Consider the following 14,958-nt stretch of genomic DNA (forward strand, 5'->3'; position numbering starts at 1 on the left):
GTTCGGTGAGGTAATCTGTGATCCAAGACACCAGGCAAGTGTCCAGTCCCATCTGCAGCAATTTATCCCTCAACAAGAGGGGCTGGATGGTATTGAAGGCGCTGGAGAAATCAAAAAACATGATTCTCACAGCACAGCCTACTTTGTCCAAGTGAGAGTAGACTCTATGTAGCAGATACAGAACAGCATCCTCCACTCCAACATTCACCTGGTAAGTGAACTGTAGCGAGTCCAGCACATGGCGAACCTGGGGTCTTAAAAGGTGGAGCAGCAGCCATTCAAATGTCTTCATCAAGTCTGATGTAAGGGCAACAGGCCTGTAATCATTAAGTTCTTTAGGGTGAGCCTTTTTGGGAACTGGAACCAGGCATGACATTTTCTATAGTAAGGGTACCTTACCCTGTTGCAGGCTAAAATTGAAGAGGTACTGAAGTGGTTCCCCCAATTCGACTGCACAGCTTCTGAGCAGTCTAGAGCAGACTCCGTCTGGGGCCCGCAGCCCTAGACTTGAGCCTTCTGAGTTCTCTACTGACTTGCTCAGTGCTAAAAGTAGAGCGTGCGGGGAGGGGAGGTGCAGAGTTTAAAAGCAGAGGTGGGGGGGGGGGGGGAGTCTTTAGATACAAGAGGAGGGGATGAGTTGGAGGTGGCAGGGACAGCAGCAGCAGAGCTTTGGAACCGATTAAAAAAAATGGTTCAGCTGGTTGGCTTTAACCATATCACCTTCAGCCTTACTGCTCTTACCCCCACAGCCCGTAATGTTGCGCACTCCCCACCAAACCTCTTTCATGTTGTTCTCCTGTAGTTTGCTCTCAACCTTATTCTTATAGGACTCCTTAGCTGCTTTCAGATATTCTTTCAGCTCCTTCTGCACACCCTTCAGTTCTGTCACATCACCATTCTTAAAAGCTTTCTTCTTATTATTGAGGAGGTTTTTGATGTCGCTTGTCACCCAGGACTTGTTATTAGGAAAACAGCACACAGATTTAATGGGAAGAACTATGTCCATGCAGAAGTTCAGGTAGCCCGTTATACAATGTGAGGCTTCTTCTATATCCACAGCATCCAATAGCACACTCCAGTCTGTGGACTCAAAGCAGTCCCTCAAGGCCTCTTCTGCCTCTGGTGTCCACTTCCTGAAGGTGCGTGTGGCAACGGGAAGCCTCTGAACTAGAGGCTTATACAGTGGCTGAAGATAAATGAGGTTGTGGTCTGACCTACCCAACGGGGGAAGGTCCAACATCCTTTGTCGAGGATGTTAATTCCTTCCACCATTTTAGTGGGCACTCCATAGGCTGTCAATATTTCCATCAATTTTTCTGTGTATGGAGTCAAATACCTTACTAAAGTCAACAAAAGTAAGCACTGCTGGTCGCTGTTTTGCCTTTATTCCTTCAATTAATCTCATCAGGGTTAGAATTTGCAATAAGGTTGACCTTCCAGAGTGAAAACCATTTTGGTTTATTCGCAGCAGTGGATCCAGATGTGGTCTGATTCTGTCCAGAAGCATCACATTGTAAATCTTGGCAGGAGTAACCATCAGAGATATTCCACGATAATTTCCTGTGTTTCCAAGGTCACCTTTTTTTGGTAATGGCATAATCCCAGTCTTTACCCAAATTTCCGGTCTGTCACCATTTAATGTCTTGTTGCAAATTTTAAGAAGTTGCGTGTTTAGGGCATTTGACTTCCAGACTTCGATAGGAATGTTGTCCAATCCAGATGTCTTATTGTTTTTAAAGGCTTTCGCACATCTCTTTACTTCTTCCATGCTGAAGTTATTTGTGTTGATGGGTAGTGTTTGTTGGATCACAGTTCTTGTTGGCTTAGGTGTTATCACAGGTGGTTGTCCTAGTAAGTTCAAAAAGTGATCTTTCCATTTCTTGATTTCCATTATCAGGACTGTATTATATAAAAATATAATATATAGGATCATATAGGATGTAGGCTCATCATGCTCTGGGGCTAAAACAATTTGGGCTTTATTGGTGGGTGCCAATAATTCTGAAGGGGACTGTTGTTGAACTTTGCCAGTAAATGATTCTAGTAAAGTGCTCCCATAAATAATCATGCTATAAAAATTTGAAACATGTTGCAAATTGGTTCAATTTCACTTTATAATGAATGATAGTCCTTGGTATCTTGGCATCAAAGAAAGCGCTCAGTGGTGGAATCAGTGGCTTCATCCTGCCACAAAATCGTGATTGCTGTTAAAAATGTTGTTTTCATTAAACCACAAGATACTATCATCAGTGCTCAATAACCAAGTTACAGTTGTAGTCAGAAGTTTACATACAGTGACATGAATGCCATCTTGGATATGAATGTCATGGCAATATTTTGGCTTTCAGTAATTTCTTTGAACTGTTCTTTTTCTGTGGAAGAATGTACAGCATACATCTTTAATTTAAAAAAAAAACTAGAATTTGGTGCACAAGTTTTAATTTTCTTTGGGTTTTCTCAAATCAACACAGGTTCAAAATTATACATACAGGGTCAAAAATTTACATCCGCTCACTTAGATTATTAATTCAGAGGTGCTGAAACTTCCAAAATGTCTCTTGTCTTGCCAGGGCTGAGGTCTCTTAACTTCCTGTTGGTGAACATGATTGACTACAGCTGGTAGCTTCTCTGTGCCTTCATAAAAAGGGTTTGTTTACAGCACTCACTGGATTGACCAACACACAGTAAAATGGGAATGTCCAAGGAGCTCAGTGCAGATCTGAGAAAGAGGATCGCAGATATACACAACTCTGGAATGTCTCTTGGAGCCATTTCTAAACAACTGCTAATTCCAAGATCAGTTCAAACAATTGTATCCAAGTTATTGTGAGGTGTAGTCACCTTGCCAAGCCACTTTGCTTCAAGAAAAACCCAAACTGTCACCCTCAGCTGAAAGGAAATTGGTTTGGATGGTCAGAAACAACCTGGGAACCACCATGGCACAGCCCTGCCATGAACTGGAAGCTGATGGATCACTGTCTACAGTTTAGATCACCATGGACTAAGAGGCTGCTATCCAAGAAATAACCCTCTGCTCCAAAATTGACACCTTCAAGCTTAACTAAAGTTTAAGCTGACCACACGGACAAAGAAAAAGCCTTCTGGAGGAAAGCTGTATGGTCAGATGAGACAAAGATTGAGTTGTTTGGCCAGAATGACCACCATGTACAGAGGGACACTGTACCAGCTGATGGTGGTGGTAGGATCATCATGCTCTGGGGCTGTTTTGCTGCCAGTGGAACTGGTTCATTGCACAAAGTGGATGGAATAATGAAGGAGGAAGACTACCTCAGAATTCTTCAGCGTAAACCATCAGAAACGTGAACACGACTTGGGACTTACAACAGGACAGTGAACCCAAACACGCATCAGAGCTGGTTGTGGAGGATAAAGCAGGCTAACATTAAGCTTAAAACAAGTCCTGACTTCAACCCTATTGAAAATATATGGACCGTGCTTATAAGTTGAGTCCATACCAAGAAAAAAAACAACAAATTTAATTGAACTCTACTATGAAGAGCTGTGAAATATCCAACCAGAATTCTGCCAGAAGCTTGTTCATGGTAAACAAAAATGTTTGATCAAGGTGAACCTTGTGAAGAGACATTTTACCCAAATATTAGGTGTGCTGTATGTATATTTTTGACCCTGTGTTGATTTCAGAAAACCCAAAGAAAATTAAAGCTTGTGCACCAAATTCTAGTGTTTTTTTTAAATTAAAGATGTATGCTGTACATTCTGCCACAGAAAAAGAACAGTGCAAAGAAATTACTGAAAGCCCAAATATTGCCATGACATTCATATCCAAGATGACAATCATGTCACTGTATGTAAACTTCTGACCACAACTGTATAGCACTGTACATTCTGTGAAACCACAAATTACAATTACCATTTCTGTTGATTTACATTTGAGAGATTATTATTATGTAGAATTATTGGATAAAGTCGAACTGAAGCATTTTGTTGTTAAAGAACCAACAGTGATCATTTCCACCAATTAATGAGAAGTATGTGTCTACAGTGTATCTGATCAATTTCCCCTCTTTTCTTAGCTTCAACATGGATTGTATTTCTCCCATAGGACATCATCTTTGTGCTGGTTTATCCTTTTTATTTTTTTAACAACAAATGCAGCCTTCATAGGCAAAACCAAGGGTTCAAACCTCTCATATCATCTCTAGCCGCTTTATCCTGTTTTACAGGGTCGCAGGCAAGCTGGAGCCTATCCCAGCTGACTACGGGCGAAAGGCGGGGTACACCCTGGACAAGTCGCCAGGTCATCACAGGGCTGACACATAGACACAGACAACCATTCACACTCACATTCACACCTACGGTCAATTTAGAGTCATCAGTTAACCTAACCTGCATGTCTTTGGACTGTGGGGGAAACCGGAGCACCCGGAGGAAACCCACGCGGACACGGGGAGAACATGCAAACTCCGCACAGAAAGTCAGTGCCACGGGGCTCGAACCTGGACCTTCTTGCTGTGAGGCGACAGTGCTAACCACTACACCACCGTGCCGCCCGGGGGTTCAAACCTAGAGCAGATATTCAGAACTATTATTTTTTTAAACAATCAATATAACAGTGCACACATGGGCATCAAGTTACATGCACAAATATTTCTGATCACTTGAAAAATGGATGGGTGGGTTGAAGCAAAATGGGCTGTGTACTAAAGTTGTTTAACACGTCTGGATGTAAATATCAGGAAATGGAAGCTGAAATTCTCAAACCCAAATGCCTTGAGTGTATAGCAAAACCAAATAAATTGACCTTGCCATTCCAAGATTTCCAGGGAGGACTGTAGTTGAACATCGCCTGATCTTATACACACATCAGTTACTCTAAAGACATTTCTGAACTATTGTACAGAGATAATGTGGTGCAGAGCCTTCTGAGGTCTGGAGTGTAAATAGGGGAGTCACGTAAGAGGTGTTTAGAAATCATACGATCTGAATATGTTCCTCAGCATTCACCATTCAATTGTTTTGGACATGATAACCTACACCACGAATTGAAATCCATCTCCAGGGCAAAAAAAACCCTGCGGAATGCCACCAGTTTACTTCTCATAAGCTCTACTTTGATTCTACTTAATTTATGCAACATTTTGAGCAAATATTTGGCTAGATTCTTGATCTCATAATGACCCATAAATAACATTCATCAGATACAGATCCCACAAAGAGTATTCTTCATTTCTTCTTTGTCTAAATATCTACATCAGATTGTGTCCTTAAAAGGGCATATTCTGGACCAATTCCAGGGTTTTTTTTATATGAAAGAATGTCCCTTTACACCAGGGGTCACCAAACTTTTTTCTCTGGGGGCCACGTTCCTGACTGTGATGGGGGCCAGGGTCGGGTCAGCTATATAACATAGAATTGTATGACCCAGACAAATATGACCACCAGCAGGCCTCATTGTGTAGTAGAGATTACTAGCCTGGCACAGCCATCCACACTACTACAGTATATCAACACTTGATTCCTGGCACATATTTGTTTATCTTTACTAGTGGTTTGCAAAAGTAGTAATCGAGTCTTCACACTTTGTTTTAATTTGAAATACCACAGATATTCCATTTATTTATTTTCTAATAAAAATAACATCAAAGCTGTCAAGGTAAGAAACATCTGCCTAGTTGAGGTGAGTGACACTGGCAAAGGTGAGTGGAAAATTATAAATTGTAGGTAGGCCTGTTGATATTATTAATAATATTAATAATTGTGTGCAGCACTTAATAAAGGTCAAATAAATAGGCCAATAAAATAAATACATTAAAAAAAACAGTGAAATTATAATAATATGAGCAATAGACCAATAGATCACAGCAGTTGTGCTGTGTCCTGCACGTCATTGCTCTCATCCATGGCCAAAGCAAAAAACTCGAATTCCGACGCTTTCTCATTCAGCTGGTCATACACGTTGTCCCCCAAATCTTCGGTTCGCCTGGTCATAGTAGGTGCGGAGAGACTCGCCGCGTTGAGCGCATCCTTCTTGTCGGGACACACCTCCTCGGCCACAGCAAGCATGCATACTTTAACAAAGTCCCCATCAGTAAACGGCTTTCCATGGGTAGCTAGTAGGTGAGCTACCTTATAGCTAGCTCGGACAGCAGCCTGGTTGATCTGGGTTTGGTGAAGGAATACATTCTGTTGTGCAGCCAGTCCGCATTTCATCCTCCGAATCCTGTCTTCTCTTGTTTGCCCTTGCAAACTAGCATACTCTTTGTGGCGGGTTTCGTAGTGACGACGCAGATTATATTCTTTGAAAACTGACACACTTTCTTTACATACAAGACAAACTGCACGGTCCTTATACTGAATGAAAAAATAATCGGTGGTCCACTGTTCTTTAAAAACTCTGCACTCTCTGTGAGCTTTTCGCTTACTGCTAGCCATTTTACTGTCCTGAACACTGACAGTTCTCTGTGCATGCGCTGCCTGTCACTGCTTGATCGCGAGCATATGATGAAAATTCGGAAAATATGAATAGTTCATTTTATAATTAAATATCAATTTTAATTGATAAAATCAACAAAATACAAGATGCAGACATGTTTTTTTTTTTTTTTTGCCAAAAAGCAATTTAAAAAAATAAGCCATGACCACTTTTGGGGATTGCCTCACAGGGCCGGTTCAAGTGGTGGGGGACAGAGGGGCTGGGGGGCCGGCCAAAGGGGGGTGGCGGGCCGCAGTCGGCCCGTGGGCCGGAGTTTGATGACCCCTGCTTTACACACTCATCCAGAAGGGTAATTTTGCACAAAGCCATCTGTCTACAGCAGAAAAAAAAAAATAAAATAAAATGCGTCTGGAAAAATCCCAAGGGAGTCTGGAGCCAGAATCGTGACATTATCTGCAGAAGCGCCAGCAGGCTGCGCGAGCTTTGCACGGTTTCAGTGCACAGCCTGTGTAGACCAAGCGCTCCCATTTCTCTCTCATTGTCCGGTCTTTTGGGAAACGATGAGTACTAATCCCATCAAGATTGGTGTTGCTACACCCTCCTACGATACATCTGTTAACCATTTTAATAATTACATGATAACGGTGAAGAAATTTGCAGAAAACCACCAGGTCGTTTTCTCATAAACAAACCAGCACTGACGTAGGATTCAGAAGGAGGTGTCCCGCACGCGACGTCACGAAAATCAATGTTTGCCGGGAAATTCAAATGCCAAGTTTTTTCCAGAGGCGAACCAATTCGCCTCAAATGGCTCGATTTCAACTGAATTTTTCTGGTATTGCGCAAGGTAAAAAAATTGCAGAGAATGCAGAATGTTACAGATATTTGACCAAAGTTTAATATAAAATAGGAGAATTACATTGATCTTGCTCCTGAATTTACCCGTGATATGCACTTTAAAGAAAACATGGATATGTATGTATATTGGCTATGGTCTTTCAGTGCAGACAGAGTAAACGGAGCCTGGGTTGGGCAATCTTGTGTGCAAGATTGCATAGCTGTGATGTGTGTGTGCATGCTCGGTGTAATAACATGTATGTAATAATAACCCTCAATGCTGCTAAATAATGTGCAATACAAAACCTGACTGTGAAACAGACCGATGTAATGACAAAAGTATGCATGTCTGCAGATGAATGTTCATATGGTTACTGTCTGTCCGTACTGTCTTTTTTTTTTATGACTGGGTGTGTTCGTAATGACAGGAAGTATGCATGTCTGTAGATGCATGTTCATACGACAACAGTGTGTCTGTACTGTCTTTTTTTTGCAATGACTGGGTGTGTTTGTGTGTTCATGTATGCTGCTAATACTGTTACATGTTCTCTATTTATTCTTTTGAACTAAAATTATATTTTAGAGACTCAATGAATGAGGCACTGACTGGAGAGCACTTTAAATTTCGTTGTACTTGTGACAATGACAATAAAGACATATATAATAGATACAGATAAGGGGGGGAAAGGAAGAAATAACTTTTTGCAGAAGCTATAAAAATGTGTATGACATTTTAAGAAATATAGCTGGAGGTTTTTTTTTCTCCCCCCCCATTAGTGCATATAAGACATACTGCAATAAGAAAGCCATTATAATTATATAAGACAGTCACACAGTCCTACCCCAAATAGAAAGGGCTAATTGTTTAAACCTTTTTGGAACAGAGAACATGTCATTGCTGTACTGAGACCCAAACACTATTTGGTCAACTGTCATTTAATGGTCATCCCTTTGTATGGTTGTGAATAAAAACAACAGTCGTTTTATGCCGATAAAAGATTCACTGATTCACTAGATTCACTGGAACAGCTGTCTGCCTACGCAGTCAGTTAATGTTCATATCAAACATCAAAAAATGGAAAAATGCGTTCTCGGCGATTTTGAGAGCATCATGGTTGTTAGTTCCATACAGGTTGGTTTGAGTGAGTGAGAGAGAAACTGCTGATCTGATAACGATGACATGGCTTGAAAAACAAAAACATCAAGTGAGCAGCAGTTTTCTCATCTCATTATCTCTAGCCGCTTTATCCTTCTACAGGGTCGCAGGCAAGCTGGAGCCTATCCCAGCTGACTACGGGCGAAAGGCGGGGTACACCCTGGACAAGTCGCCAGGTCATCACAGGGCTGACACATAGACAACCATTCGCACTCACACCTACGGTCAATTTAGAGCCACCAGTTAACCTAACCTGCATGTCTTTGGACTGTGGGGGAAACCGGAGCACCCGGAGGAAACCCACGCGGACACGGGGAGAACATGCAAACTCCACACAGAAAGGCCCTCGCCGGACCCGGGGTTCGAACCCAGGACCTTCTTGCTGTGAGGCGACAGCGCTAACCACTACACCACCGTGCCGCCCCGAGCAGCAGTTTTGTTGGCAGAAATACCTTGTTTAAGAGAGAAGACGTGAGAGGAGAATAACCAAACTGGTTCAAGCATCCAGGATGGCCATGATACCTCAAATATATTATATAGATACGTCTTGTGTAGTATTATTCATATGTTGTCAGTAAAGCACATTAATACGACCCAAAGGCTGCTTTCCTGAATATTCCTTTTACGCCAGTTTCTCAACTTGCCCTTTCCTCTTATGTGATTGTCATTTTTTTTTTTTACTTCAAGTGCAATAAATTTGAACATTGTTGAGTTGGCAGGTGTTCATGAGGCAAGCATAATCTTTATCACTTTATGTCAGCAGTAACCTGGTGAAAAATGGCATACAGTATTTTTAAAATGGGGCCACAAAAATAGTGAAAAGGCACAAAACTGGTTTGCAAGAAAGGACTTTTAAAGGCTTTGGTTTAAGCAAGGAAAAAAAAAAATCTGTGCTAAGAAGAGATCTCAAGATGTAGTAATGAAAATGCAGTTTTGTACCAAATTGGCAGCATTTAATGTTTAAAAATGATTCTCTACAAACAAATTAGGTATTATGTCGCCAGCTGAGTTATTTATATCTACCTAATTCGCCAACCAGCACTATATCATGCTAACTAGCCAGTACAAGCTGATATCTCAGTTATTCCACGAAATCAAGTCATACACGAGCTGATAGCTGAGTTGGCTATCAGCCATGTACGATGAGATTGAGTGGAATAACTGTTTTCTTCTACCCACATTCACTGGATTCTGAGAAACAGCGTTTTTATTTTTTACAAATTCGATCAATAAAAATTTCATACAAAACGTCCGACAAAATCATTTCCGCTTAGAATGTAAACAAACTGGTGAAATGACAGTAGCAATTTGTGAAAAATACTATAATAATAATAATTCTTGGGGGGAAAAAAAGATACGTTCTTACAGTCAAGTACTTTTTTTCCATATTTTGTTGCTTGTTTTTGTATTTTTTGGGGTCTTGTTGTCAAGTAGAGTTTGTATTTCGTCCTCGGTTGGTTCAGCAACACGCTCCGCCATTTTGTTTTTCTCTACTCACAGTATATGAGCTGATAGCCTAGTAGTAGCCAATCAGAGTGTGCAATTGCTCATATTCAGTGAATGTGGATAGAATAATACCATTTGTTTTTTTCGCGGTGCGGTTTTCATCAAATCCTGCGCTCTGATTGGCTGGCGAGCAGGACCGTATCCTACGATACGGACCCCAGTTACGGACCTCTGCCGACTCGCTCGTTCACACCAACAAACATAGTAGCATTTTTTGTCAAAACTTATCTTTTTTTTTTAAAATAAGATTTATTTATAAGATTATCAAAAATCTTATAAATTTTTGCCAGCATTTCTCAGGAAAATAGCATTAATTTTACATCATGGATAGCGATAACGACAGTGTTCACAGTGAAAGCGAGTTTTACTACCCTGAGGAAGAAGAAATAAAAGAAAACATTTCAGGAGAAAGCTAAAAACCTCTAACTTGCTAACGCCGAGCAAAAACATGGCTGAATCCTGAATGACTCCTATTTGTATAAATAGGGGACTACATAGGTGGCAAAATGTAGTTTTTTTTCCTGACATGGAAGTGCACTTGTATACCGAGGAGGAAGCCATTTGCATTACAGCTGTGAATGAGGATTCAAAATGGCGGCTCGGCTCGGTTTTCCCTTTCGGGTGCTCTCGTTTTCTGTTAGAATTTGGTAAAGAAGAAAATAAATATATTATTTACTAGCTTAAGGTCGGACCATATGGTGAAATACCGTGACCTCAGCCTTGAATACTGACCTTCACGATACGGACCTCCCAGCTGGTAAATACCATATATATATCTGAAATGAAAAACTGGACCAAATCAAAAAATCCACTAGCCATGGAATTCTGCTCTTCCTCTGAAGTAGTTAAGGCTGAAAGCAGGTCATGTGACCATGTTATTGCAACACGAGTACATCTTGTTCAGTCCTTATGAAAGCTCATTTCTCCCCTGGCTGAATGATGGATGGAGGTAGTGTCATCAGGGTCAGGGCTGATGGAGAACCTGCTACACAAGTTTGTGCTGCAGCATTCAATACACAGTAATTGTGAGTCAGACAATATACTGCTGTCTTCACCTGTTGTTGTTCAGTCTACACAGCAGAATACTGTAATTCTGATTATATACAATCTATGTAATTTATTTAAATATATAAACATTTACAAGCCCTTGAGGTCACGTTAAAAGTCATAAAAATACACGCACCGAGCACTTTATTATAAACACCTACTCATTCATGCAATTTTCTAATCAGCCAATCGTGTGGCAGCAATGCACTGCATAAAATCACGCAGATACGGACCAGCAGCTTCAGGTAATGTTCACATCAACCATCGGAATGGGGAGAAAATGTGATTGGAGTGATTTTGATTGTGGCATGATTGTTGGTGCCAGAGAGGCTATGATCTCCTCGGATGTTATACACACATACACCTCTAGAGGTTACTCGGAATGGTGCAAAAAAGAAAAAAAAAAAAAAACATCCAGTGAACAGCACTTCTGTGGACAGAAAAGCCTTGTCGAGAAGAAAGGTCAATGAAGAACAGTCAGGCTGAATTAAGCTGACAGAAAGGTTACAGCAATTCTGATAACCACTCTGTATACAACCCCAATTCCAAAAAAGTTGGGGTGCTGTGTAAACTCTAAATAAAAACAATGCAAATTATGGAAACCCTATATTTCACCAAAAGTATTACAAAGACAAATCAAATGTTGAAACTCTCATCTCATCTCATTATCTCTAGCCGCTGTATCCTGTTCTACAGGGTCGCAGGCAAGCTGGAGCCTATCCCAGCTGACTACGGGCGAAAGGTGGGGTACACCCTGGACAAGTCGCCAGGTCATCACAGGGCTGACACATAGACACAGACAACCATTCACACTCACATTCACACCTACGGTCAATTTAGAGTCACCAGTTAACCTAACCTGCATGTCTTTGGACTGTGGGGGAAACCGGAGCACCCGGAGGAAACCCACACGGACACGGGGAGAACATGCAAACTCCGCACAGAAAGGGGCTCAAACCCGGACCTTCTTGCTGTGAGGCGACAGCGCTAACCACTACACCACCGTGCCGCCCAAATGTAGAAACCGAAAAATTTTATTATTGTTTGAAAAATATATGCTCATTTTGAATTTGATGTCAGCAACATGTTTACTGCTGTGTTGCATCACCTCTACTTTTAACAACACTCTGTAAATGTTTGGGAACTGAGGAGACCAACTGCTGTAGTTTTGAAAGAGAAATGTTGTCCCATTCTTACCTGATATACAGTTTCAGTTGCTCAACAGTTCAGGGTCTCCTTTGTTGTATTTTGCGCTTCATAATGTGCCAAATGTTTTAAATGGGAGACGGGTCTGAACTGCAGGCAGGCCTGAACTGCAGGCAGGCCAGTTTAGCACCCGGACTCTTTTACTACAGAGCCATGCATAGGGTTGCAAAATTCCCGGGAATTTTCAGAGAGTGGAAAATTTCCATGGAAATTTTGGGAATTAACAGGAATTTATGGGAATTTTGGGGAACTTTCAGGAATTTTCAAAACTAACTTTACTTAAATTTGATACAAAAAAAATAAGGTCCTTTTATTCAGATTAGGATATTTCTCTGGGTCTCTGTTCTGTTCAGAAGAACATACAAGCAAAAACAAGCATGTAACTAATTAAACAACTGAGAAAATTAATAACCACCAAATGTTTTACAAAAACAATACGGGTTTTCCCTGGTACATGTATAGTAAATTAAGCAATAACCTTAGACTTTGTGAGAACTTATCTTCAAAAGCAACTTTAACTCTACTTATGATTTTGAAGACTGCTTCCTGTAACTTTGTTTACTAATTATACTTCAACTTGAATTCCTTTTTCATTTTGCAACTGGGTTTGTAAACCATATCCTGTCAAGTAATTTGCTTGCAAGTTATCAGATTAGAAGTAATGATTAGGGTCTACAATGCTATTAAAAACCATGACATTAAACAGCCTTGCTCCAGATTCAAAGAAAAAAGTGGCACTAATATATTTTACAAGCAGCAAAACTTATTTCAAGACTACTAGTAATTAGACATTTTAAATTTTTTTAATATTCCTTGTTATTTTATGTGATACCTTTGTGATTAAATCCGTAGACAAGTCTTCAAGTTTTGTAAAATTGTGTAATAAAAATGGTCAAAATTGAGTTTTTGCAAGATTTTTAGAAATCACTACTTGTTATGCAATGAGTTAGATTTCCAGTCAATTCTTACCAAAGGGTACTGTTATTATATTAAATGTTATTATATTTAGCATCTTGGAATTTCCCACAAAATGTAAGCGTGGCAAGATGCTTTATTTGAAGAAAAATCCCTAATTGAGATTGAAAATAATTTTTCCACTGAAAACTCTGAATATCATACTAATATTGAAAAACTAAAAGCCTTTTATTAATTGGCCTTTAGCAATATGTTAGCACAAAACAGTACATAATTGAAAGAAAGGCTTAACATGGGTTTTAGTTTGTTTTTCTGGGTGATGAAATGTTTAAAACTTAATAAATGCCAAAATGGAAAATTCCCGAAAATTCCCAATATTCCCGGGCCCTTCAAAATTTCCGGAAACTTTCCACCACTTTGCAAACCTAGCCATGCATTTTTAACATGTGCAGAAAGCAGTTTGGCATTGTCTTGCTGAAAGAAGGAAGGCCTTCCCTGAAAAAGATTTTGTCTGGATGGCAGCATATTGCTCTGAAATGTGTTTATATCATTCAGCATGAACGATGCCTTCCCAGATGTCCAAGCTACCCATGTCATGTGCACTAATGCACCCTCATACCATCACAGGTGCTGGCTTTTGAACTGTTCACTGATAACAAGCCGGATGGTCCCTCTCCTCTTTAGCCTGGAGGACGTGGTGTCTATGATTTCTAAAAAGAATTTCTACTTTTGATTTGTCAGACCTCGGGACAGTTTTCCACTTCGGTTCAGTCCATCGTAAAAGAGCTCGGGCCCAGAGAAGGTGATGGTGTTTCTGGATATTGTTTATATCTGGTTTTAACTTGCATTTGTGGATGCATTACTGAACTGTTTTCACAGACGATGGTTTTCTGAAGTGTTCCTGAGCCCATACAGTGATTTCCACTACAGACACATGTCTGCTTTTAATGCAGTGTTGCCTGAGGGCCTGAAGATCACAGGCATCCAGTGTCAGTTTTCAGCCTTGTCTCTTGCATACAGAGATTTCTCCAGATTCTTTTAATCAGATTATTATGTATCAGAGATGATGTGATGCCCAAATTCTTTGTAATTTTACATTGAGGAACGTTCTTCTTAAATTGCTGCACTGTTTGCCCACGCAGTCTTTCACAGAGCGGTGAACCCCTCCCCATCTTTACTTCTGAGAGACTCCGCCTCTCTGGGATGCTCTTTTTATACCCAATCATGTTACTGACCTGTTGCCAATTAACCAGATTAGTTTTTTTTTAGCATTATGCAACTTTTTCAGTCTTTTGTTGCCTCTGAACCAACTTCTTTGAAACGTGTTGCTGACATCAAATTCAAAATGAGCATATATTTTTTAAAAAATTATAATAAAATAAAATTTCTCAGTTTCAACATTTGACACACTGTCTTTATACTATTTTCAATGAAATATAGGATTTCCATGATTTGCAAATCTTCACATTCTGTTTTTATTTATGTTTTGCACAGCGTTCCAACTTTATGGAATCGGGCTCTCAACAATCTCAAACGAATGTTTCTAATATCTTGCAGAATTCATGCCATGAAGAACTAAGACTGTTCTGAGAGCAAAAGGAGGATGTACCCAGTATTAGTAAAGTGCTCCATCAGTGTATATTCTATATAGCTAGCCCTCGAGTATATACCCGAATACCTGCATATTCCTAGCATAAAATCATGCAAGTGGCTATTAATTAACTTATTCTTACACAGAACATTATCATTAATAGAATCCTACATAGGCTGTTTTGCCAGACTGTATTCTAAAAGGAAGACTTTCACAAAACCACATCACAAAAGATACTCTAATTGACTGGGAGAGAGGGTGAGCAAGCCTTAAACTGAACAGTTT

The sequence above is a fragment of the Neoarius graeffei genome, chromosome 10 (genome assembly GCF_027579695.1).
Source record: "Neoarius graeffei isolate fNeoGra1 chromosome 10, fNeoGra1.pri, whole genome shotgun sequence".
Classification (NCBI taxonomy): domain Eukaryota; kingdom Metazoa; phylum Chordata; class Actinopteri; order Siluriformes; family Ariidae; genus Neoarius; species Neoarius graeffei.